At 49.4% G+C, this 27,216-nt stretch overlaps 1 protein-coding gene and 1 non-coding gene across 2 annotated transcripts in view; both read left to right on the forward strand.

Annotated features, from left to right (window-relative positions):
- The window catches only part of IL27RA (interleukin 27 receptor subunit alpha), a 262,144-nt gene that overhangs the window by 15,091 nt on the left and 219,837 nt on the right, over positions 1–27,216 (forward strand). The window lies entirely within an intron of this gene.
- Positions 8,511–8,609, forward strand: LOC144781193 (small nucleolar RNA U13). The gene has a single exon (XR_013600903.1). It is a non-coding gene; the product is annotated as a small nucleolar RNA U13 (small nucleolar RNA).

A 27,216-nucleotide genomic window follows, 5' to 3' on the forward strand; every position in this document is an offset into this window, starting at 1 on the left:
CATACAATAAGTTGCACAAAATACAGTAGAGCCCTAGGGGCACGTAAAACCATATACTAAAATAGTGGTATAAGGACCACGTCACGAACAAAGGATAGGCCTAGGGCCTAGGGAATTGCTGGGGCTACGCTGTACTACCAAAGGATAGGAAGCAGAAGGCCCATGGGAGGCGTGTGCAGTGTCTTAACACACACGCGAGTTACCATAGAGTTATAATGGGAACAAAAGAAATGGAAACTAGTTCTTTTAGGACACTTCCGGATGGACTAGGAGAAAGCTACTTAAAACTTAGACACTAAGATAGTCAATACTCACAGGAGTACCGAAATACTCGCGTTACCTCACCCACAGGAAGCGGGTGCATAGGTGTCAAAGTGTGTCGGGTTTCGCGCTGAATCCTATGGAGCCTTGAAGAAAGATGCTGCAGGCTACCATGAGAGAAGTGTCCGGGTGGATCCAAGGGCGAATCGAGGATGAAGAGTACCTGAAAGCAAAGGGGACAGAGTCTGGGTCACTAGCCAGTGACCAGGAAGGAACCAGGAAGAAACCAGGCGATGACACGAAGCAATCCGGTGATGTCGTGAAGCTGGACTCTGCAGCCACGTGGACCAGGAGACGTCGACGATGACCAGGAGATGGATACGGACTGTCCCACGAAGGATCTCGCTGTTGGCGGCGTCGGCTTCCGGATTGAAGCCAACAGGCCTTGGCAAATGCAATCCACGCAGAAATCGAATATTCGCTTCGGGATAGACCAGCAAGGTCTATGGGGCTTCTCCTTTGCAGGGAACCGGGGGCCCACCTGGAGCAACCAGGCAGGCGGTGTAAATTCAAAGGTTCTTCGTCACAGAGGCCACTAGCCAATGGGCAAGTAACCGGACAGACGCGTCGAGCAGGAAAATGCAGAAGGGCCCCACACAGAACTCGTGGAGTGTGGAGGGCTGATCTTTGGTGCAGTTGATACTCTGGGCTGGGGCTTCTCAATCCCCAATGCACAACTTCGAGTGTGCCTCAGAAGCTGCACAAGTAGCAAGGAGCAGGCTTTTCAAGATGGCCGGTCCCACGTCTCTCGTCGCCTCCACGGGTCTCCGCTTTGCAGGGACTGTGGATCGGGGTCAGAGAAGTCTGGAAGTCTGGCTCTTGTCGGGCTCTGTGCTCGGGCTCCAGCGGGAGCGTCGACTAAGTAAACCGCAGATTGCTGGATGGTGCCTGTAGATACAGGGTGGTCACTACTTGACCACAAGGGAGATTCTTCAGTCGTCTTCTGTGAAGTAGATCGTCGAAGGTCCAGAGTTTCGTTACAAGTTTCAGTTCAGGATAAATCTAAAGTCTCGTGACTCAGCTCCTACCTATATATTAATCTGAGGGACTGGATTACCTGCTAGATCCCTCCTATGGGTGGGACCAGTAAAGGGGGTGGTTACACCCCTTTCCCTTTGTCCAGTTTCGCACCAGAGCTGAGGTTGGAGTGCCCCAGCAACTGGTTTGAACCGGACTATGCATGGGACACCTGGTGTGCCCCAGGCAGTGTCTCATTTCATTCAGCCCTCCCTGCCCCAATACACTATGGGCTGTCTGGGGTGGTGCTAGCACCTCCCAAGACAGGAAACCTATTGTCCAAGCCTCCCTCGCTGGAAGGACTCCCAGCAGCAGGGGGTCGGACTTGTGTCTGTGGCAGCAGCATCCATTTTGTGATGCTGAGTCTCTGGTTAACTTTAACCGGGATTAACAGGAACAACATGTCTTCTCTCTCTAGAAGGGTGGATTGCTACCCCAGTCGCCAGAACTGGTGAGGGGGTAGTATTCCAAAGCGTATGACACCTTACATGACATGTTTTGATAAAGCCAAACCAAAGTTAGCATTCAACCGGGAGGATTATAATGCACTTAAGAGTATATGGTATGGCTATATCATAGAACAGCTATAAGGACATGGTTCCGAAAGCTGCAGACAGGCTCAGCTCATGCTAGAGCCTCATCTCACATAAAACCAAGCACTCTGCCTTCAGGATTGTTAAGGCCTGCCATAGGAGTGACTTATAGGTATATATGTGTCTATATATAATGGTAGGTATAGGAATACTATACCTAAGCAAGGGGTGATTACACGACCTTGCCCCAGCTGAGTGATCAGCCAGTTGTGTCAGTTTGGATGGCCAGCCAGGGGTGGCATAATACATGCTGCAGCCCCATGTAGGCCTTGGATGCACCTATGCCCTGGGTACCTATGGTACACTATACAGGGGCTCATAAGGTGGCCCAATATCCAATTGGAGATGTACCTAAAGTACATGAAGTCCATTTTACAGTGAGAGCAGATAGCCTGGGGCCCTGATTAGCAGGATCCCAGGCCAACTAAGTCAAAAACCAGCTAAACACAAGGGAAGAAATATGGGGTAACCATAGTCAGGTATCCACCTTCCTACACAACCCCCCCTCCTCCCCCCAAACGAAAGGAGATAAGGCTATCCTTGACCAGGTAAGCCTATATTGCCTAAGTGGCCATATAAGGAAGTACCTGCACTAGCATGGTTACCCCCTTTCTCATGGTCCACTGAGCAATCCCTCACCCTAGGGGTATCAGAGGGTTTCCACCATAGGGAATCTCTACCTGTGGTGTGTTTTGGCAAAGTAAAAGGCTGGTGTTGAGATGGAGTACTGAAGTGAGGCTCCACTACTGTAGGGCTCAGCTTCCTCCAATCACTATCCACCATGTGTGCCTTTCTTTCCATGACTGAGTTGCATTGGGCTCTCAGGGTCAACCTCTGGCTACCTACAGCTGGAGGCTGGGTCCCTTTGTTGGCTTACTGGAGGGACAGGTCAGGTCTGGGGCCATCAGGTCCCATGTTTGGCTGTGGCCAACAGTGTCCATCTGGGGGAGGCTCCTAACTAAGTGTAAGGGAGATCCCTCAGGAGTTTTTGAAATGTTCACCTTGCTAGGGCTGCTAGCTTTGGTGCTCCATATCTGCTGATTGGGGTGTTCTTGTGGACAGGGGGCCCTTTGGGGTCCACTGGCCTCCCTGACCTCTACAGCCCTGGGCTGACTGTGGCAGGGTAGAGAGGGGCAGGTTACCTGCTCCAGACTGGGTCCCACCTTGGAAGGGTCCACTGACATCAGAGGCTCTGTCAGGCCAGGCCTGGCTACCTCTGGGGCAGTTTCTTCACAAGGGGTAGAGTCAGTTCCCTGAGGAGGCTGACTCTCTCCTAATGTCTGGTGGGAGGGAGACATTTCTTCCTCCCCAATACTCTCTGAGTGGAGTGATCCATAGTTTCAGGCATCACAACACTAAAATCGGTTTGAGTTCGGGCTGTGACCATCACAGCCCCACCAACCTTTTCAGGAAGGAACTCTGTTTGTGTGTGGGCTGTGACTATCACAGCCCTGCCAACCTTTTCAGGGAAGGTCTGCTTGAGCCTGGGCTGTGACCACCACAACCCTTCCAACCTCTTTAGGAAGGAATTTTGCTTGAGCTGGGGCTGTGGCCATCACAGCCCCACTAACCTTTTCTGGAAGGCCTACCATTTTGGAATGGGTTTCTTGTTCCACCCCAGCCCAGGCTGAGATCTCTAGATCATTTCCCAGTAGACAATCTACAGGCACGTTTGTAGACACTGCCACTCTCTTTGGGCCAGTGACACCTCCCCAGCTGAGATGTGCTACTGCCATGGGATGATCTTTCTGCACTCCATCAATGTTGGTCACCTGATAGGTGAACCCAGGTAATAGTTGTCCTGAGGGGACTAGACTGTCAGTCACCATAGTGATGCTAGCCCCTGTGTCTCTGTAGGCTTCAACTTTCTGGCCATTGATGTTGGGCTCCTGTCTGTACTTGCCCAAAGTGTTGGGACAAGCAGTGACGTTGGCAAACCCCATGCCATTTTCACAGACAAGAGTAGCTATGTTAGGGGACCTGGTTAGGCCAGAGTCCACATGAGTTCCCAAAGTAAACCCAGACAACTTCTTGGGGGCACTCCCACCACCTGGGGGATTACTACTAATAGTAACAGGAGGTCTGGGAGTATTACTTGGGGGAATGTTTTCCTTATTGTTGGCCCATGGGCAACTGCTGTCAGTTTTCCAGTGGCCAGGCTGTTTACAGACATGGCAATAAGGTTTCTTAATGGTAGAGGAAGGAGTTTGGGACCCATCCCCCTCAGAGGAAATTTTGGGCCCTGTAGTGGATTTGTCCTTAGATTTATCCCCACCCTTCTCTTGAGGCTTGGTAGAATCTTTCTTCTGGTCACCACCCTGATTTTTAAGCCTAATCCTGGTTCTGACCCATTTGTCTGCCCTCTTACCCAATTCTTGTGGAGAGGTCAGATCTGAGTCCACCAGGTGCTGGTGTAGAAGCTGGTTTTGACAATTACTAAGGATCTGCTCCCTCATATTCAAATTGTACAATCCTGTATAGTCCTGTACTTTGCTGCCCAATAACCAGCCCTCCAGAGCCTTAGTAGCACAATCTACAAAATCAGTCCAGTCCTGAGTCTGTGTCTTTTGGGTGTCTCTGAACATAAACCTGTACTGTTCAGTGGTTAGGCCAAACCCATCAATCAGAGCACTCCTCAGGACAGTGTAATTGTTAGCATCATCATCACTAACTGTGAGGAGCTTGTCTCTTCCTTTTTCTGAGAAGGAGAGCCACACGATTGCTGCCCACTGACTTTGGGGTACCTGCTGTACTTTGCAGGCCCTCTACAAAGCAGTTATCCATTTGTGGATATCATCCCCAACTTTGTAGTGGGGCACCATCTTACTCCGGTGTCTATTGTCATAGGACCTGTCTTTATCCTTAGGGATATGCTGCCACCAGTGGACTCTAGTCCACTTAACTTTTGCTCTCTTGCAAGAGCAAGTTTTGCCTTGGCTAGGGCAAGTTCTTCCCTCTCAATCCTGAGTTGAACTTCCCTCATCCTAGCCTGGTGTTCTCTCCTCTGAGGAGAAGTCATTCCCCTCTGAGAACCCCTTGAAGCATTGGAGTGGAGAGATTCCCTGGAGTGGGATCTTTCCCTCCTATACCTTTGGCTAAGTCCACTTGTAGGCCTGAATGGGGCTGTCCCATTCTCAGCCCCAAATAGGCTTAGGTTAGCCTGGCTAAGTCTCCTAACTTGAACCTGGCTGCCTACCTCTTCCCCAGAATCTTCCTCCTCCTCAACCTCATCATCATCTATGACAGTAGGGTCAGGGGCATCTTCTGTTGAGGGTAGTACCTCATCTCCATTAACTGACAGACCTTTGTTAGAGGCTTTCAAGAGCATCATGTTCCCCCATGAGCTCAATCAGGTTTCCTGAGGGTAGGATGAGAACCCTGTTTTAACCTTCTACAAGTGCACACGTGCCTTAGCTCTTGGAAGGTTAGGGTATCATATCTAGAAGGTATCCTTAAAGGATCTACCTCCACTGGGAGAGATCCACTTGGTTCTGCTCTCAGAGACATGATCTAGTGAGGTGTGGTGTGTGCAGCTACCTACACTAAGTGTTTCCTACTAAACCTCTCTAGGAGTTGTAGTCAGGGTGTGCTAGGCCCTTTGGTCTACAACAACTAAGTTCAGTAGAACTTAAGTATTATAAGTCTTGTTATATGTACCTATAGGTACCTAATGTGATCTTTCAAATGATATCTCAAAGATTACAATTGGTAAAACAACAGCAAGCTCTTATCCCAACCGCTGCACACCAATGTGAGAAGTTGGCCTGATATGTGATGTCCACTATTCTAGTGGGCACCCTGTATCAGTCCAAACAACCCTTACGGTGATGGTTGTAAAGTCAACCTTATAGACCAGCTATCCTAGTGGTAGCATGGATAAAGCAGTATTAGGCTAAACTCAATAGGGTATGTGAAGCCAGCTGTTTCATCATATGGAACCCCTTTAATACCAAGTGAAAGGACACCACACAGGTTATATATAAAAATATATATGTATTTATTACTAACACAACCCTCTGAACTCTTTATGAGGTCAGAGGCATAAGCACATAACAAGATACTCAATTATCATACAATAAGTTGCACAAAATACAGTAGAGCCCTAGGGGCACGTAAAACCATATACTAAAATAGTGGTATAAGGACCACGTCACGAACAAAGGATAGGCCTAAGGCCCAGGGAATCGCTGGGGCTACGCTGTACTACCAAAGGATAGGAAGCAGGAGGCCCACGGGAGGCGTGTGCAGTGTCTTAACACACACGCGAGTTACCATAGAGTTATAATGGGAACGAAAGAAATGGAAACTAGTTCTTTTAGGACCCTTCAGGATGGACTAGGAGAAAGCTACTTAAAATGTAGACACTAGGATAGTCAATACCCACAGTACCGAAATACTCGCATTACCTCACCCACAGGAAGCGGGTGCATAGGTGTCCAAGTGTGTCGGGTTTATCCTATGGAGCCTTGAAGAAAGATGCTGCAGGCGACCAGGAGAGAAGTGTCCGGGTGGATCCAAGGGCGGATCGTGGATGAAGAGTACCTGAAAGCAGAGGGGACAGAGTCTGGGTCACTAGCCAGTGACCAGGAAGGAACCAGGCGATGTCGCGAAGCAATCAGGTGATGTCGTGAAGCTTGACTCTGCAGCCACGTGGACCAGGAGGCGTCGACGATGACCAGGAGCTGGATATGGACTGTCCCACGAAGGATCTCGCTGTTGGCGGCTTCGGCTTCCCGATTGGAGCCAACAGGCCTTGGCAAATGCAACCCACGCAGAAATCGATTATTCGCTTCGGGATTGTCCAGCAAGGTCTATGGGGCTTCTCCTTTGCAGGGAAGCAGGGGCCCACCTGGAGCAACCAGGCAGGCGGTGTAGATTCAAAGGTTCGTCGTCACTGAGGCCACTAGCCAATGGGCAAGTAACCGGACAGACGCGTCAAGCAGGAAAATGCAGAAGGGCCCCACGCAGAACTCGTGGAGTGTGGAGGGCTGATCTTCGGTGCAGTTGATGCTCGGGGCTGGGGCTTCTCAATCCCCAATGCACAAATTCGATGGTGCCTCAGAAGCTGCACAAGTAGCAAGGAGCAGGCTTTTCAAGATGGCCGGTCCCACTTCGCCTCCACGGATCTCAGCTTTGCAGGGACTGTGGATCGGGGTCAGAGAAGTCTGGAAGTCTGGCTCTTGTAGGACTCTGTGCTCGAGCTCCGGCGGAAGCGTCGACAAAGTAAACCGCAGATTGCTGGATGGTGCCTGTAGGTACAGGGTGGTCACTCCTTGACCATAAGGGAGATTCTTCAGTCGTCTTCTGTGAAGTAGATCGTCGAAGGTCCAGAGTTTCGTTACAAGTTTCAGTTCAGGATAAATCTAAAGTCTCTTGACTCAGCTCCTACCTATATACTAATCTGAGGGGCTGGATTACCTGCTAGGTCCCTCCTATGGGTGGCACCAGGGAAGGGGTGGTTACACCCCTTTCCCTTTGTCCAGTTTGGCGCCAGAGCTGAGGCTGGAGTGCCCCAGCAACTGGTTTGAACCGGACTATGCATGGGACACCTTGTGTGCCCCAGGCAGTGTCTCATTTCATTCAGCCCTCCCTGCCCCAATACACTAAGGCCTGTCTGGGGTGGTGCTAGCACCTCCCAAGACAGGAAACCTATTGTCCAAGCCTCCCTCGCTGGAAGGACTCCCAGCAGCAGGAGGTCAGACTTGTGTCTGTGGCAGCAGCATCCATTTTGTGATGCTGAGGCTCTGGTTAACTTTAACCGGGATTAACAGGTACAACATGTCTTCTCCCTCTAGAAGGGTGGAATGCTACCCCCGTCGCCAGAAATGGCGAGGGGGTAGTATTCCAAAGCGTATGACTCCTTACACAACATGTTTTGATAAAGCCACACCAAAGTTAGCATTCAACCGCAAGGATTATAATGCACTTAAGAGTATATGGTATGGCTATATCATAGAACAGCTATAAGGACATGGTTCCGAAAGCTGCAGACAGGCTCAGCTCATGCTAGAGCCTCATCGCACATAAAACCAAGCACTCTGCCTTCAGGATTGTTAAGGCCTGCCATAGGAGTGATTTATAGGTATATATGTGTCTATGTATAATGGTAGGTATAGGAATACTATACCTAAGCAAGGGGTGATTACACGAGCTTGCTGCAGCTGAGTGATCAGCCAGTTGTGTCAGTTTGGATGGCCAGCCAGGGGTGGCATAATACATGCTGCAGCCTCTGGTAGGCCTTGGATGCACCTATGCTCTGGGTACCTATGGTACACTATACAGGGGCTCATAAGGTGACCCAATATCCAATTGGAGATGTACCTAAAGTACATGGAGTCCATTTTACAGTGAGAGCAGAAAGCCTGGGGCCCTGATTAGCAGGATCCCAGGCCAGCTAAGTCGAAAACCAGCTAAACACAAGGCAAAAAATCAGGGGTAACCATAGTCAGGTATCCACCTTCATTCAGTGATGAGTGTGACCCGGGCAGATGTGGACCGACACCACTGCGCGACATTCTCACACTCTCATTCATGAGAGGATCGTATTCTCTGGTGTTACTCCGTTGACATGAATTATCGATCCTTGTGGTTCTTGCAAATGATGAGTGGGTTTTCATGCATATGCATGACGCGTGCCGTCCCATCCTTGTTACAACTGTGCACATTACCCTTCTGAGCTAGAATATCCGGTTCATTGTTATAATGGAGTATAAATTAAATACGTGTTAAACTGTCTAAATCGGTGAATGGCGTTTTAAATGAAGTGTTTAATCAGTGTGAAAATCTGATCTGTGCTTATCTTCAATAATCTACAAATTTCAGGTTAGGAAACTGGTTTAATAGTTGAGGTGGTTAATACACTTATTGCAGCAATGTAATGTCCTGAGAACTGATTGTAAAAACCCTGCTAGATCCGTATCATATTTGATTGGGTATTGCATGTTTTTTTTTAACACGAGCACCAGGCACAGTAAAATAGATCACTTTGTTACGCACCTGCTGCAAACATCACCACGTAAATTGCAAGGGATATGCCTGACTCCTAGCAAGTTTTAACTCATTCTTTTGATCTTTTGGTTTGGACTGTGTTCTATAAAAATAATCATAATTGTGTGTTTATTTTTTATAACCTAACTAAATGCAGCACTTTAAATTTACATTTCATAGGAAATTGCACATTTCCCAGTATGTATTTATTTGGACTCTGCACATTGAGTGATTACCATATGGATTACCACTGCATGCGTTTCCGTTAAAAACAAGCATTTGCAATGTAATAGGTCGCGCATGTTTGAGCTATTGCCATTTAAATCATAATGCCTTTTAATTTATGCTTTTGTTTTTAAAAACATAAAAAAAGGCCTTGTCATTTACAATGCCAATAGCTTAAACTTACGTTAATGCGAGACCTATTGCATTGCAAATGCTTGTTTTGTTTATTGTGGCGTGGAAGGCAAGAGTCAACATGGAGGTAGGCGATAAGGGAGGGTGGGAGGTAGGGGCTGGGAGTACTCACACTGACAAAAGAGGGTTGGAGGGAGGTCCTGGGGCAAGCAAGAACACAGGCATGAACAGGGGTAGGTAGGGGCGAAGCAACAAGAAGGATGTGTGGGGGGCAAATTAACACAGAGGCCAAGCAACATAGAGAGTGGGGCGAGTTTTGGATTTGGCATTTGTTTAGCCATGTTGTAGAGTAGTGCAGTTGTTGTGCAGCATGGCTGAAAGTTAAAAAGAAAAAAGCGTTATTACGTAGTCCTGGCTGGGTCAGAGCACTTTTTTAGGTCTTGCATGAGCCAACACATTCACTGCTTGGAGAGACATTTTGTAAGCGGGTTTTCGCAGTGCTACCACAGGCTTTTGGTGGCCTCACATTTGCATGCACGAGCGCAGCCGCATCTGTCTTTCCTCCTGACGGCCTTGCTCGCAATCATTTTCACGCGCACCATTTGCTTGTTCTTTACTTTTGCTAAAATCGCGGCACCAGCGCTTTACATTTAAGTAAAGCGCGGGTGCCGCGATTGTAGCAAAAGTAAAGAAATAGAAAAAAACATATATTTCTTTACTTTTTCTATAATTGTGGCACCTGCGCTTTACTCTTAAAAGTAAAGCGCGGGTGCCGCGATTATAGCAAAAGTAAAGAAATAGATTTTTTTTCAATCGCGGCACTCGCGCTTTACTTTTAACATTAAAAGTAAAGCGCGGGTATCGCGACAGTTGTTGTTTATTTATTTTATGCAACTAACAACCATTGACAAACCTACTAGTCCTCGCTTATTGTAGGTATAATGTTATGCGTGTTATCATATATCTGGATGAAATCACAGAAACAGCAAAATACCAGTCGGGCAGTACACTATGCTAAACACAGATTTTTAGCTTGTGTTTTAAGTCACGCCCTTAATTACACCGGCCACGCCCCTTTGAAACACCACTAGTTTTTTCATCCCACTTATAGCCCACTGTACCTAGGCTCTGGCAAATGGCAGAACGCTGTACCACGATGGTATGAGTTCAAGAGGTTATGTAACCTTTTGAACAATAGCTGGATGAAGGGGAGGGTATGAATTGATGGCTACTTTGATACATTATCATTTCACTAAGCAGCAGCGTGCACCAGCTAACTTCTGTGCACTCTTCTCTTTGAAAGGGAAAAGAAGGCGGGGCGTTGCACCATGGTAGTTTACAATAGTGTGGGCAGCTGACCATTTCAAAGGCAGTACTAAAATGTGTACCTCTGCATCTCCACAGAACAGCACTTTAGTATGCAGATTCCTTCTTATTAGCGCCAAGAAACTACATGGCTTTGACCCCTTCTCTTTACACCACTTCCTCAAAAACCAATAATTGTTCTTCCCCAGCACTGCTGGTTTAGTAGATGGGAAGTGTGAAGGTAAGGGCTGTAGTTTCTATTGCTCAGTTGAAGACGTTTTTAACCCTTTAGGTGCTGCCGTCGGCCAACGGTCGTCACGGGCACTACCTCCCCAGTGCTGCGTGCGACCGCTGGACGTCCAGTTCAGCACTGGATAATGGACAGCGCAGCACTGGGGAGGTTTGTTTACTAGCTCCTAAGGTGTTAAACGGGGCTTTTCCTATGGTGTGTCAGACTATGGCTGCTTTCGGATATTTCTTTTTGACGTATTAAGTCATGCCTAAATTCTCCACTCCCTATCAAAACATCTTAATAGTCCTTGCAAGTCCCAGTTTTTAGGTGTGGCTAGAGTAAGCTTCAGCTGTTTGCCAATACGTCTAGCAAAACACTTATAAGGTCCCAAAGGCGAGACATATTGGCTATGCCAATGCTTGTTTATTGTTGTCGTGAGGGATAGAGGGTGGGGTGGGAGGCAACTCGGTTGAACGCAGACAAGGGAGTGTGTAGAGAAAACACACTATGATGTCACGGGCGGTGTCTGCATCATAGCGCTCTGTTTTATTATGGAGAGTATGATGGCAAGCAACAAAACTCACAACAGTAGGAGGGAATGCTGGTGGTGCAAGCAATAACACGGAAGGAAGAAAGGAAGGCATTGGGGGCAAGCAACGACATAGCCAATGGAAAGAGGGAGTGTTGATAAGGATAAGCAACAGAACAGACAACAGGAGGAGTGTGGGCAGGTGGAGGCAAGCAAGATGGGTGAGGGAAGGTGGGAGGGTGGGAGGAAGACGAAGGAGGGAGGAATACACAAGGGAGCAGGCTGAAAAAGAGGCAGTCTGGTAGAGTGCTTAAACACGAAGAAAACTGAAGCGCCTTAAAAAAATGAGCAGTAGAAGGACACAAGTAATACGTCTATGCTCCAGGGGCTGTTACAGCAAACAAATGATGGACGGAATGCTGACAATGCAAACATTCTCCCCCTGTCAAAAGATCTGGGTTAAATCCATTAGGCCACCCCAGTTTGGACCCAGACACATGCAAATCAGTCATGACCCTGTGCCCCTTGGGAACCGTTCGGACATAGGATGCTTGATTCCGGTCCAGGGAAGACATAGCTTGGTAGTTCGGTCTGGACTGTTCCCATGAGGCACAGGGCCAAGATTGATTTGCATACGGCCATGTCTGAACTGGGGTGGCGTGGTGAGCAAAATAACGATGGATTAAACCCAGATCTGTGACTGGGGGTGAATGTTTTGCCATTGTGCAACATTCCGTCCATAATCTTGTGTGTTTTGCTGTTAACCCTATGTTCGAAGGGTATGCCCATACGTGGGTCCCGTGCTCACTACACCACTGGAGTCAAGCTATCCTGATTGAAGACGGCTGATAGCCAGAAACCGGTCCTAGGATGCTTGATTTCAGTCTAGGGAAGACATAGCTTGGCAGTTCGGTCTGGACTGTTCCCATGAGGCACAGGGTCAAGACTGATTTGTATACGGCCATGTCTGTACTGGGGTGGCGTGGTGAGCAAGATAACGATGGATTAAACCCAGATCTGTGACTGGGGGTGAATGTTTTGCCATTGTGCAACATTCCGTCCATCATCTTGTGTGTTTTGCTGTTCATCCTATGTGGGAAGGGTATGCCCAGACGTGGGTCCCATGCTCACTACGCCACTGGAGTCAAGCTATCCTGGCTGAAGGCGTGGTGAGCAAAATAACGATGGATTAAACCCAGATCTGTGACTGGGGTGACCATTTCCTGTTTGGACTCTTACCTGCACTGTGTTGCCGCCCAATCTGTGAGTAAAAACGCCGTCCTCACTCGCAGCCTCCCTGTGTCCCAGGAGGGATTGACCGCCCCGCCGCTTTCCTACATCTTGCAGCACCCGCTTCGCGGGTGCCGCTGCGCGGCGTGTGGCGTGGGGTCGAGGCTGCTGGAGTGCTCGTGAGATGGAGTAGGGAGGAGAGAGCACCGGGATCCAACTGAGGGCGCGTGCTGCAGGGACTCTCAAGACCAGGAGTCCCTGCGCCGCACAGGTGTGCACGGCCGCGCCCCCAGTAAGACACACCCCCCGGCTGCAACGCCCTCCTATTAAGAACAGCGCCCTATCGCGTAGCGGGACGCGAGCGGGACGCCGAGCGAAGCCCGGGCAAAGGGCGGGCCCTCTGTGGCCCTCAGAGGCCAGAAGAGGCCAGGGCTGGGCCACCCCTCCAAAGTCGCACCCCGCATTTTGTATATCAGGCTATCACCTGGACTTACTGGTACTAGTCAAACTTATTTACGCACTTGTGGCTACAGACTATGAGGAAGACCGCCAAGAAGCCCAAGATGCCCATTCTTAGATCAAGCACAAAAACGAACACGGTCCCGCCCCCGCCCCCGCCTTTACCAACTCTAACCGCCATCGACATAATGCTTAAACAAACCATAGGGGCGGTATCTAATGCCATCGCAAATACAGAAAGAAGAATGTCCCTACCACCTGTGACAATCATCCAGGAAACCCAGGAATCCCTCATCGATTTATCTGAGACCTCCCGAGAGCTGGCAGAGGAATTTGATACTAGCCTGCCCCTCTCGCCTTCTTCTTTCGTCGAACTACCTTGTGCCCAGGCGCCTGCCGAAATCAGTAGTGAGAGATCTGGCGCACAAACAAACAACCATAATAATAACGCTTATAGTACAGAGAAAATTTCGCACAAGGAAGGCTCTAAACGCGGGGGTAAAAAAGGATCATCAAAAACGAGAAACCATACTCTGGTAACGCCCATAAACCCATCTACACCGGGAATACCCTGTTGGATTACCAACATGGTGGCTGACCTCAAATCGGACCTTGAGCATTCCATCACTGTGCTGCTAAAACCCCTTATAGCCAAAATAGACAGATTAACATCACTCGTAAATAACAGGGGGAACGGCCTAAAAACCCACTTAGCGCAAGAAGGTGGTCCAACAAAACAGAATGATGCCATATCTAAAAGCTTAACCAAAGATAAGGCCTCCACAATTCCTGACGTGGCAGCAAAGATCTCCAATAGAGGCACTCAAATAAGTATCAAAGACACGCAAAAGGCTGCTACCACACCGAACACAGGTAAAAGCAATAATCAAATAACCACGGAAAACAACAAATTACCCCCGGGACCCTCCCATACATTGGAAGGAAATAAAGCTCAAACCCCCAAAGTGATCCCAAAGATCAATCCGACTCCATCCACAACAACTACCAAAGACAATAAAACAGCTACTCGCTTCAGGACAATTAACCTCCCGCCCGAAGCATTGCCCTTTGTAGTTGTCCTAACCGGAGTTCCATCTTTAAGGGAGGGCCAACGGGAATCACAAGTAGAACTGAAAAACAAATGTGCACAGTGGTTACAAACACACAGACCCCTGCCCCCAAATATCCATGGGGAAATCCTATCTGTAAGAAGGGGGGAGTGGATTGGCAAAGGCATCAAGTCCATAGCAGGGGACATAATCACGGTAAATTTTAGAGATATGGCAGCAGTCAATTTTATCTGTAACGCCCCCCCGAGCCATACCCGCTCACAAATTCATCCGGTTCATCTATCTTACTTTTACCCCTTCGCATTCCAAAGTTCCAGGCAGAGCAACAGACCACCACCGACCAACATACCTCATATGGGCCTCCAATATGGACCTCCTCAATGGCAAAGACCAAACTTTGTCATGCCAAATTACAATTCCTCCCTAATGCAGTATGCACACTGGAATAGGTTCAGCACACTTGAACAGGTGGACTGACAGGGACGGGATAATCAATCCCCTAAGAGCTTAAAGTGGAAGGAGGCAAGCCCACCATCAACAGGAAGGAGAAAGGGGGTAGACAACGGACCAGAACTGGTGCCCGGTAAAGGAAGTAGTATCAAACCGCCGAACACAAGTCGGGGAAAAGTAGAGGGGACAAACCCCCCAAAATATGGGTCAATTAACAAACAGAGCAGACCAGTTGCCCTCAGCAGATTAGCTGCTCCCAGTTGTATATATTCCAGCTTTGTCACCCCAATGGAAGCGGGAAAACACGCAACACTTCCATCAGGAGACCCAAAAGGAACCCCAAAGGAAAGGACCCAAGCAAACCTACGAGTGGTATCCTGGAATATCGCAGGATTAGCGGCCAAATTCGAATCACAGGACTGGCTTAGCTACATAGACAAATTCCACATTATATGCCTACAAGAAACCTGGGCAACCGAATTAAACGATTACAGCTTGGAAGGCTACAAAAGCTTCTTTGTTCCAGCTAAAAAAGTAACTTCCGGGAGAGCTATTGGGGGACTCGCCATATATGTCAACTTAGACATTAAGGGCACCTGGTCTAACATCAAATGGGCCTCACACTATCTCCAAGTACTAAGGTTCACCTCACCAAGATTAACCTTTTTTCTAGTTAATTGGTACAATGCTCCTGCAACGACGGAGAAGGGAATAGCTGTAATTGAACTAGAAGAATGCCTAAGTAATTTGAATCGTTCAAATAAGACACTAAACCTCCCAAGCTTAATATTAACGGGAGATTTTAACTGCCATTTATGTGACAAATTAAAACCCTTCAATAAAGACTGGTCAAGATGCACTTTAATGAAAGGCCCACATTTTGCACATTTAAAAGAGGGGTGGGATTTAGAGATACTAACGAAAAGGCATAACCTAATTCAAACTCTAGACCTCGTGGTACTGGGCGAAAAAGGAGAACTCACCCCAACGTACAAAGGAAGAGGTTGCCACTCCTACATTGATTTTATTCTAGTCTCCCCCATTCTAAAAAGAAACATCAGCAACACTATACTCGAGGCCAGCAGTTTTAGTGATCATAACCCGGTCATTATAACAATTGAAGGTTTTGATTTTAACTCGTGTCCAAAGAGATCTGACATCATGGAAAAAGCAGTGGACCAGGGAAGAAGAATTAAATCGGCCAAAATTGATGGGGACAGATTTTATAAAACATTATTAACAGAGGCCTCAGCTGCAATAGATAAATGTCTAGACCCAAGTGTGTGTGGTGCTCAGGTGGTCAGGGCATTCTAAGAAATTGCACAACACGTAAATAATTCCCTAAAGGCTACTGGGTCTAACAAAATGCCCTCAAATCCTCGCTGGTTCGATTCGATTTGCACCAAGGCGCTCAAAAAACTGAAGGTTAGCCTCCACTCTAAACCAAGGGACAAGATCATGGTGGCACAGAACAGAGCGGAATATAAAGAAGCTCTGAAGAAACGTAAGCAAAGCCTACAAAACCAGGCTTGGGAGGACTTAAGGGATGCTGCCGAAAGGAAAGACTCCGTAAGCTTCTGGAAAGTGATTAACTCCCCATGTTTCCAGGATCAAGGGGCACCAAAAATCATGAACATCATCTTGCCGGAGCAATGGCAGACCCACTTTCAGAGTCTATATAACCAATCAAGTCACCTAACCCTGGAGGATGTACCGAGGGATCATCAGCCGGCCAAGTTAGACTTCTCTCTGAAAGAAGTCGAAATGGGAATAACTGGGCTCAGTAAAAATAAGGCGCCGGGTCCGGACGGAATTCCACCAGACCTATACTTAAGCAGACCCGATCTGTGGGCGCCGTTGCTTACTAGGGTACTAAATGAGGCAGTGGTGGCAGGACTGCCTCAGTCCTGGTCAACGGCGACCATAGTACCAATCTACAAGAAAGGGAACCGAGATGACCCGCAATGCTACCGACCCATTTCGCTCATAGATGTGACAGCAAAGGTACTAGGGCGTGTCATCTTACAGCGACTGCAAGACTGGGCCGAGGAGCATCAAGTCCTTTCGGAAATGCAATATGGCTTCAGGAAAGGCAGATCTACCACCGATCAATGCCTAAACTTATGTTCGAGGCATGTGGGCTGCTAAATTCATATCTTAGCATTAGATCGCCGCCTAGTGTTGGGCTCGGATGATTGCACATTGTTGTCCTGGAAGAGTCTTCGAAGTATCCTGAGATAGGTGGCTCCTCCCCTGGACTACAGTGCGCATGGGCATCGGCTCCATCCCCAGATTGTTTTTTTCCGCCATTGGGTTCGGATGTGGTTTCGACGTCTTACTGTCGGAACCAAGTAAAACTATCTTTTACCGGCCAAAAGGCCTCGATTTTCTTGCGTCGGTATTGTCTGCGCTCGGTCTCGAGTCTTCCGTCTCTTGAAGCCGGAATAAGCGGAGTTTTCTTCGCTTTCTAAACCTTGAGGCCTTCTCATCGCGACACGACAGCAAGCCTTTACGGACATGGAGCGGAGCCCGTTCAAGTACTGCCCGCTCTGTGGGTCTAAGTACCCACACATCGATCTACACCCTGTGTGTAACAAGTGCCTTTCACCGGACCACGACGACGGCAAGTGCAAGGCCTGTGCACAGTTCCGCTCCAAGAAAACTCTCAAGCTTCGGCGCGCGGTGCGCTTGGAAGCTAGGCAAGCGGCCCCGGATCCGGAGAACATCTTCGGCGACCCGGAAGAAGAGGTCCAGGGTCACCTTCTACAAATCTCCCCCTCACAGTCGGAGGTCGAGGCGGATCCGGGTGACGATGACGGAGTCGCGGGTCCGGTCCTCGAGTACGTCGAAGAGGTAGGAGACGACGATGAAATTTATGGGGCCGCAGCGGACAGCTCTGCGGACGAGCTCTGCCCCGAAAGTTTCGAGGACGACCGGGACACGGGATCGCCTGTCGGCCTTACCCTGGACCCGTTGCCGCAAGCCACAGCCCCGCCTTCAGGCCCGGCTTCGGACTCACTTGCTGGGCACGATGTTTCGAAACCGAAACTGAAACCGTCGGGGTCGTCAACACCTAAAATGGCCGACCCGAAATCGAAACTGAAACCAAAGGACTCGAGTGTTCCTAAGATGGCTGCCGTGCCTGTGAAGAAGTCGGTGCCCGTCACCCCGTCGGCTCCGTCGACCTCCGGTCCGCAGAAGCCGAGGAAGTCGGTCGATTCCGACGCTCCGAAATCGAAGCCGACGCCCGATGAAGGGGCCCCCAAGAAAGATAGTCGGCTCGGATCGACGGCTCCGGCGCCGTCCAAGCCCGCCAAGGTCGGCTCCAAAGAGGCTACGCCCAAGAAGTCGGCGCCCCGGCCTCAAGATTCGGAGGACCCGAAGAAGGTTTCCGCGCCCAAACCGCACAAGGCCCGCGAGGGCGTCGGATCCGAGGGACCGCTCAAAGCATCCTTGTCGGCGACAAAACCAACTGGCAGTGTACCGTCCCCTATTGCGGAGTCACTGCAGAGAATCAGGGAGAAGGCCCTTGCTCCATCGGCTCCGATGCCATCACCGCAGCCGCAAAAGGACGCTCCGGCTAAGCCTTCGGGGAAACTCCTTTTTCTCTTGCCACCTAAGGAGGCGCCGAAAGCGTTTTCGACGAAATCGGCTCCGAAGCAGGTTTCCTCACTGCCAGACCCTCTTCCACGTCGTGTACTCGAATCGGTGGACGATTCAGAGCATTTCATCGATGCTGCCACCGGCAAGCTGACCCTCTATAAACGGAAGATCACTTCGGAGCCGGTGGACCCCTACGTCATCCCGTTGAAGAAGAAGAGGGTGCCCCTTGACGCCGTAGGCCTCACGGAGCCGATTCAGCCTCCTCCAAGACGGAGCCCTACTCCCTCCCCAGAACACTCTGTGGGTGAGGAAGATGATGAGGATGAACAGTACAATTTCCCCATCGATGACCCCGATGTACAACCAGATTCATACGACGACTCTGGTGACCAAAACACCCAGGGGGCGGGCCAAGACCCGCAGACCTTTAATGCACGTGCATCCCCGACTGAGGACTCAGCAGGATTTCATGCACTAATTGAACGGGCGGCGGCCAATCATGATGTGGACATGCATGCCGACCCGGTTGAGGAAGACTTCCTTTTTGACACCTTTGCCATATCTGAGAGGACAGTAAAAACACTTCCTATGCTGAAAGGTGTTCTCAAACATGCTGGAGACATTTTTAAGGAGCCTACGAGGGCTAGAGTGGTCAACCCTCGCATTGAAAAGAAGTACAGGCCTGCTCCTGCGGACCCCGTCTACATCCGGGGACAGTTGCCACTGGACTCTCTTGTGGTTGCCAATGCCAGGAAACGTGCCAACTCCCAGACAACGGGTGAAGCTCCTCCCCCGGACAAGGAGTCCAAAGTGCTTGAGGCAGGGGGCAAAAGAGTGGCTGCACAGGCGGCAAACTTTTGGCGCATCGCAAATACACAGGCGCTCCTGGCGCGTTATGATAGGGCGCACTACGACACCCTAGAACAAATTATACAACACCTGCCCCCACAGTTCCAAGAAGGCACCAAGATGCTTATTGAGGAAGGGAAGCTAATATCAAACGCAGCCATCAAGTGTGCACTTGACGCTGCGGACACAGCTGCTAGGGCTATCAACACTAGCGTTATGCTGAGAAGACAAGCCTGGCTCCGCATCTCAGGGTTCAAGCAGGATATTCAGACGACAATTCTGAATCAGCCGGTCAATCCTGATAGTCTGTTTGGTCCGGATGTTGACACCACCTTAGAGAAGATAAAGAAGGACACGGAAACTGCTAAATCTATGGGGGCTCTGCAGTCCCAACAGTTTCGTGGCGGCAATTTTCGTCGCTCAGGTGCACGTGGAGTCACCAGAGGACAGATGGGTCAACAATCCCAGTTCTCCAAAGGTGGGGCGCAAGCCTCGTTCACTAAGCAGACCAAGGGAGGTTATAGGAACAACAGCAACAGAGGTCGCGGCAGAGGAAACAACAGCTCCCGCACCTCTACTCCGAGCAAACAGTGACTCTCTGTCACTGCCCCCCGACCACCTAACACCTGTCGGGGGGAGACTGCAGCAGTTCCTGCCCGTCTGGAGAAACATCACCACAGACAGGTGGGTGCGACAATTAGTTCAGTATGGTTATTGCCTAGAGTTGAAGTCCACTCCACCCAACATCCCACCAAGGCAAAGGCCTATGTCCGCAGAGCACTTGCACTTATTGCAGCAGGAAGTAGTGGCGATGCTGCAAAAAGGCGCAATCGAGCTCGTGCCGGTGGGGGAGGAAGGCACAGGGGTATATTCCCTGTACTTCCTTATTCCAAAGAAGGACGGTTCTCTCAGGCCCATTCTCGATCTACGTCCCCTCAACCTGTACATACTATCGGAACATTTCCACATGCTTACACTGCAGCAGATTCTTCCCTTGCTAAACCAGGGAGACTTCTTAGCAACCTTAGATCTCAAGGATGCTTATTTCCACATTCCACTACACCCGTCACACAGGAAATATCTCAGGTTCACTATTCAAGGCAGGCACTACCAGTTCAAAGTCCTACCCTTCGGAGTCACAACAGCCCCGAGGGTGTTCACCAAGTGTCTAGCGACAGTGGCGGCGCACCTCAGGAGGCAGAATATCCATGTCTACCCCTACCTAGACGACTGGCTCGTACAAGCCAAGTCGGAGCAACAGTGCGCCGCAGACATGTCGACTACAATTCGCCTGCTTCACGATCTGGGTTTCTCCCTGAACTACCCAAAATCGCATCTCCAGCCGGCACATGTCCGGCAGTTCCTGGGTGCTACGATCAACACCCTGACAGCCATGGCTCAGCCAAACCAAGTCAGAATCGACAGCATTCAGTCGCTGATCCAACGATTCGGACCACAACACTCCCTGCCAGCGAGAGTGTTCATGCAGTTGATAGGCATGATGGCCTCCTGCATCTTCATAGTCCCTCACGCACGGTTGCATATGCGCCCGCTCCAGGAGTGCTTAGCGAATCAGTGGACACAGGCTCGTGGGCAATTGACAGACCTAGTGTTGGTTACCAGTCGGGCATACGACTCTCTGCATTGGTGGACTCCACACAACCTTTGCAAGGGCCGACTGTTCCAAGAGCCTGTGCCGCAGATTATCCTGACAACGGACGCATCTCTCCAGGGATGGGGAGCTCATGTGCTCACCTACACAGTGCAGGGACTATGGACGACGCAGCAACAGAAGATGCACATCAACTATCTGGAACTGATGGCAATCTTCATGGCGCTCAAGTCCTTCATTGTACATCTGAGCAACAAGGTCGTGCTAGTCCGGACGGACAACATGACCGCGATGTACTACATTCAAAAGCAGGGAGGCACCCACTCGCCACAGCTGTCTCATCTGGCTCAGAGCATGTGGAAGTGGGCCATTCAGAGGAACATCTTCCTCATGGCAGAACACCTCCCGGGCAAGGACAATCAGATGGCGGATCTGCTCAGCAGATACAGCCATCAGATGCACGAGTGGGAGATACACCCTTCTGTTCTCCACCCGTTCTTCCAAAAGTGGGGTCATCCGGAGATAGACCTGTTCGCAACAAAGGAGAACGCAAAATGCCGACTCTTTGCCGCCAGGTTCCCTCACCCACAGTCGCAGGGGAATGCGATATGGATGAACTGGTCAGGCAAATTTGCATACGCTTTTCCGCCAGCCCCTCTAATACCGCTGGTCGCAAGAAAGCTAAGGCAGCACTCCATGACTCTCGTCCTGGTTGCTCCAACGTGGGCGCGCCAAGCTTGGTACACCACGTTCCTCGAACTCTCGGTGGTGCCGCATCAAAGACTGCGCCTCACACCCAGTCTTTTGACGCAGAACCATGGAGACATTCAGCATCCAGATCCACGACAGCTCAACCTGGCGATCTGGCTCCTGAAGTCCTAGAGTTTGGATACCTTAACCTACCTCCAGAATGCATGAGTATCATCAAGGAGGCGAGGAAACCTACTACTAGAGCATGCTATGCTGCTAAGTGGAAGCGTTTTGTCATCTACTGTACGTCCAATGACATCAACCCGCTAGATGCATCTATTCCCAACATCATCTGTTATCTGTTACATCTCTACAAGTGCAATCTGGCGTACACTTCCATTAGGATACATCTCTCAGCCATAGCGGCTTATCTTCAGAACAGGCAGCACCTCTCTGTCTTCAGGGTGCCCGCCATTAAAGCCTTCCTTGAAGGTCTGAAGAGAGTCATTCCCCCAAGAACTCCACCAGCTCCGGTGTGGAACCTCAACGTCGTTCTCACCAGACTGATGGGGCCACCATTTGAGCCACTGCACTCGTGTGAGCTCCAATTCCTTACGTGGAAAGTGGCTTTTCTGATAGCTATTACGTCTCTGAGGCGTGTCAGTGAGCTGCAAGCGCTCACCATACAAGAGCCGTTCATTCAAATTCACCCAAATAGGGTGGTGCTACGCACTAACCCTAAATTCCTTCCTAAGGTGGTGTCACAGTTTCATCTTAATCAGACTATTGACTTGCCAGCATTCTTTCAAAACCCGCAAACGGTGGCGGAAAGAATGCTCCATACCTTAGATGTACGGAGGGCGTTGATGTACTACATAGACAGAACACAACCCTTTAGAAAGACAAAACAACTCTTTGTTGCCTTCGCACCACAACACAAAGGCAACCCAATTTCTAAAGCAGGGATAGCCAGGTGGATTGTTAAGTGCATCCAGATATGTTATCAGAAAGCCAAGCGCACTTTAACAATACCCCCCAGAGCGCACTCCACACGCAAACTGGGGGCATCCATGGCTTTCCTAGGGAACATTCCTTTAGAGGATATTTGCAGAGCAGCCACGTGGGTCACACCACATACCTTCACAAAACACTACTGTGTTGATGTGCATTCCAAGCAGCAAGCAGCTGTAGGACAGGCTGTTCTCAAGACACTTTTTCAGGTTTCTGCAGCTGGCACGGGCAACCGCCGCTGATGGAGGGACTGCTATGTATTCTATGCTAAGATATGAATTTAGCAGCCCACATGCCTCGAACTGAATATGCTACTTACCAGTATGCATCTGTTCTTGGCATGTAGGGCTGCTAACATTCATATCGCCCGCCCTCCTCCCCGGTGCCTGTCGCAGCTGCAGATATACTATTGTATTTATTCATTAGCATGGACATCCTTTACACTTTCACTCCATCTCCTGCCACAATGGCGAAAAACAATCTGGGGATGGAGCCGATGCCCATGCGCACTGTAGTCCAGGGGAGGAGCCACCTATCTCAGGATACTTCGAAGACTCTTCCAGGACAACAATGTGCAATCATCCGAGCCCAACACTAGGCGGCGATCTAATGCTAAGATATGAATGTTAGCAGCCCTACATGCCAAGAACAGATGCATACTGGTAAGTAGCATATTCAATCTCCTGACAGCCAAATATACCATCGCCGGGAAGGGGTCCATTCACATGGGATTTATGGACCTTTCAGCGGCGTTCGACCGCGTAAACAGGAGAAAGCTCTGGTCCATGCTATTAGAATTGGGAGTGGACCAACCGCTAGTTGACACCCTGCAAAACCTCCACCGGAACACCACTGCAAGTGTGAGGTACAACCAAGAGGGTAAAAAGACCGATCCCTTCCCTTGCACGAGTGGAGTAAGGCAGGGATGTATCCTCGCGCCCTTTCTTTTTTCCATCTATATCAACTCGCTGGAAAAAGATCTCCTTAAACTTAAGGTGGACTCACCCCAAATTGGTCATCGTGCTGTACCTGTACTACTCTACGCCGATGACGCGGTTTTGCTTGCCAGAACTCCCCTAGGACTGCAGAAACTGATTGATGGGTTCGTCATGTTCATGGATAAACTGGACCTGGCAACTAACTTGGAAAAATCTTACATCATGTCATCAGGGCAACCCACAAAAGGGTCTTTTTCCTATCATATCGGGTCGCACAAAATAGACCAGGTCAAGACCTTTTCATACCTGGGGGTACTATTTGACCACCATCTCACTTTTAAACCTCTGGTAGAAAAGCATTCCATGAAACTGGCAGCTTCAGTAGGAGCCATTATGGGGTACGGGCAAAGATTAGGAAAATGGTCTCCGGAACAAATATTGAACTTGTATAGGTCAATCTGCTGTGCGAAAGTATCCTATGGTGCAGAAGTGTGGGGCTTCCTGGATAATAAAGTACAGCAGATCCAGATAGAAGAAAATAAATTCCTGAGGAGAATCCTGAAAGTCCCCCAGAGTGTATCGGCCCATATCATCCATGAAGAAGTAGGAGAAACCTTCATAGAAGACAGGATTAAAATTAAACCCCTCCTGGCATGGGTTAAAGTATGGACCAACCCAGAGGCGTCCCTAACAAGACAAATCATAGGGGACTGCCTCAAAAGAGACAAAGGTGAAACCATTCCCTGGCTGAAATACGTTAAGAAATCTCTAGTTGAAATTGATTGCACTAACCTCTTTACATCCCCAGACTCCATAACACCAGAGAGCAAGACCCTGGTGAAAAAACTCTTTTCAGCACAGCTCAAGTCGTCAAGGGCAGAAAAAGAAAACCATAAACCCACTAATCTTTTTTATAATGAACTTACAGTGAAGCATGGCATGGAACCTTATTTAAGGGTCATGTTTAACGCCCAGGATCGCTTTGTCATGACACGTTTCAGAATTAACATGCTTCATCACCTCCTTGCGGTCCCGGCTGGGTTTACTCACACAGTGAAGGAGAAGGGTACCTGCGGCTGCGACCACAGGTCTCCGCAGGATGCCCTTCACTTTGTTTTACTGTGCCCCTTTTATACTATGCCAAGACGCAAGTTCCTGGTGGGGATTTTGAAAGATCTAAAGTTTAAACATGCAAGATTGGCCTTGAGGTTCTTACAGGAAGCGGAGGATGCTTACACCCTTTTTTGCACCATAAACTTTATCCGAATGGCAATAAGACTGAGGAATACTAGAGAAACTGGCCCCTAACATCATTTGTCCCCTTGAACATTTATATTTATAATCCCCTGGTCTTTTTAGAGTGTCAGATAATTTTAACATTCATATTTCTCCATGAAAAATTTATTGACGTTTTCTTTTTAAAAAAAATTTTGTGTGTACTTTGTACTTGTGCTTTTATGGTGTCTTTTTAAGAACCGAATAAAGATTACAAATGAATGAAAATGAATGTTTTGCCATTGTGCAACATTCCGTTCATCATCTTATGTGTTTTGCTATGCTCCAGGGGCGGCACAAACACACAAAGAAGGAAATCTACAGCAGCTGACCAATAAGAACAGCAGAAAGGGGGTTGACTCGCAGGGAGTGAAGTCTGAAAGTCGACTTATACATTTACTTTAAAAAAAAATGCTGTGCCCAGAAGTTGGTATCCAGGACAAATTAGTCTGTGAATATATTCAGGCTCACTTAGTTGGTCACAAGCAGGCTGCGTTTTAAAATATCTTAACTCCTTGTGTGCTCATGACGAGCTCAGCTCGTCATGAGGCACGGTGGCCGTGTGCTGATGATGAGCTGAGCTCGTCATGACACGCCAGTGCTCACACGCGGGGCTAATTCCCCCGCGGTGCTGAGCGTTCTAAAAAACGGGCGTGGTCATGATGAGCTGAGCTTGTCATCAGCACAGCGCCACCGTGCAGCGTGACGAGCTGAGCTCGTCTGGCACCATGGCACTGCCCCCCCCCCCCCAACCCCCTCCCCCCAGCGCTGCTGGGGAATTAGCCCCGCTGCGAAGGGGTTAAGGGTTAATACATACGCTGCAGAGGATTTTTGTATACTCAGCAATTTCTAGGGTACATTAATGATAATATAACCCTGGTGATGTTAATGCACTTGCTGGAGACAGCTGGGCACGTTATAATCACAGGTTTGACTCATAAAATAGCACAGAGGGTTAATGTGCCTACTGAAAAACACAACGTGCAACATGGAGGTGACTGATTTGTATTTTATGTAAGTGGCTCTGTGAGTTACTGCTTTTGTCGCAGAAATCCCTGTGTTACCTGCAGGTCATAAGTTACATTCATTTGTAATGCAGCACACTGAGTTGTATAAACCGTCACCAAAGAGCTGCAAGCAAACTGCAAAGTATAAGATTATACCATTATTGTTTTAAAAAAAAATCTTTTGGGTAGTAGTAAAGAATTAATAGTACAGGCAACCCCAACCACTGTTCTGTAGATGCCACACATATTTTAAATTCTAACTTTGTTTTTCTCATGACCAAGCGCTCATACCATGTGATGCTAACCATTATGAATGATATGAGATTGCTATACCCTGAAGCCCTCATTAGCTTATATATAATTTCCTGCATATTTACTTACACGCTTGTATGATTCATTACCTCTGTAAAATATGTATAGACTCATACGCTTGTATGGTTCATCACCTTTTTAGGTTTTGCCTAGCGATGCATGCGTACGAAGTACGCATGCGCTAGCAAAATCTAATGATATCCTCTAATCCTCTATGTGGGGTCGGGTATCTGCCCCCTCCTCCCATTGGCTAGCTCCATAAATGGAGGCTAGCCATTGGTAGAGGGCTCTGTCTGTCAATCCCAGACCAGATTCGGGGGCGTTCCCGAGAATTTTTCCCTTTTGGCTACGTCACGCGACGTCAGCCAACAGCCGGGAACGCCCCCGAATCTGGTCCGCCATTGACGGCACTCGGCGCCCCCTCCACGAGTCCTGGGATGTCCGCTGCACGCCTTCTCTCGTTTGCTTTGTTGCCGCCATGTGAGCTGATCTGGTGTAGCACTGTGACGTCGGCACCCGTAGAAAGGTCTCGCATACAGGCGGGATCTGTAGAGCTAGGGAGCTGACTGCAGCCCGGCGGGAGGGGACCCAGAGCGCACAGGAAGGCCAGCGAGCTTAAAGGCTGTACAAACACGGCACCCCAGAGAGAAATATCTTTCTGGCGTGTACGATTAAGGTTAGTGTAGGGTGTGGCTCTTCAAGGCAGAGGGCAGTACACCGGAGCTCGGCCGACTGACATAGTTGCCCCTTCCCACCCCCTCTCCTGCTCTCCGTGTCTCCCCGGCCCCGTTCCCGCCCCCCTACCGCTGCCTCGGCTCCCGTTCCCGCCCCCCTACCGCTGCCTCGCTCTCTTGTGTCTCCCCGGCCCCGTTCCCGCCCCCCTACCGCTGCCTCGGCTCCCGTTCCCGCCCCCCTACCGCTGCCTCGGCTGCCGGAGTTGCAGGAGAGCCCCACTGGCTGAAAGAAGATGCTAGGTTTAGCTTTTTTTCTCGTGTCTTTACTTTTATTGAGCCATGGGGAGGGGTAGGGGGTAGGTGGAGAGGGTAAAGGAATAAGCCCTTTCAGTGCAATGCAGTTCTCTCGCGCCGGACAGGAAGTTGCTGTGTTTGTTGTTTTTTTCGGGGAGGGGGGCAGGAGGAGGAGGAAGTTGTCCGTCTCCCCGGCTCTTCTGTTGTTTTTATTAAATGTTGACAATCGATTTTCTGAAATCAATGTCCTTTGTGGGACTTCCTCCTTTCCTTCCAAGAACTGGAAACACACTGCAGACCAGCTGGGGAATAAGCACAAGCCTCGGGCACAGGACCCTCGGTTCCCTGCCTATGCAAAGCGAGATATTTCTAAGACAGTGAGATATGTAACGGAAGCGCCC

The sequence above is a fragment of the Lissotriton helveticus genome, chromosome 1_1, assembly GCF_964261635.1.
Source record: "Lissotriton helveticus chromosome 1_1, aLisHel1.1, whole genome shotgun sequence".
Classification (NCBI taxonomy): Eukaryota; Metazoa; Chordata; class Amphibia; order Caudata; family Salamandridae; genus Lissotriton; species Lissotriton helveticus.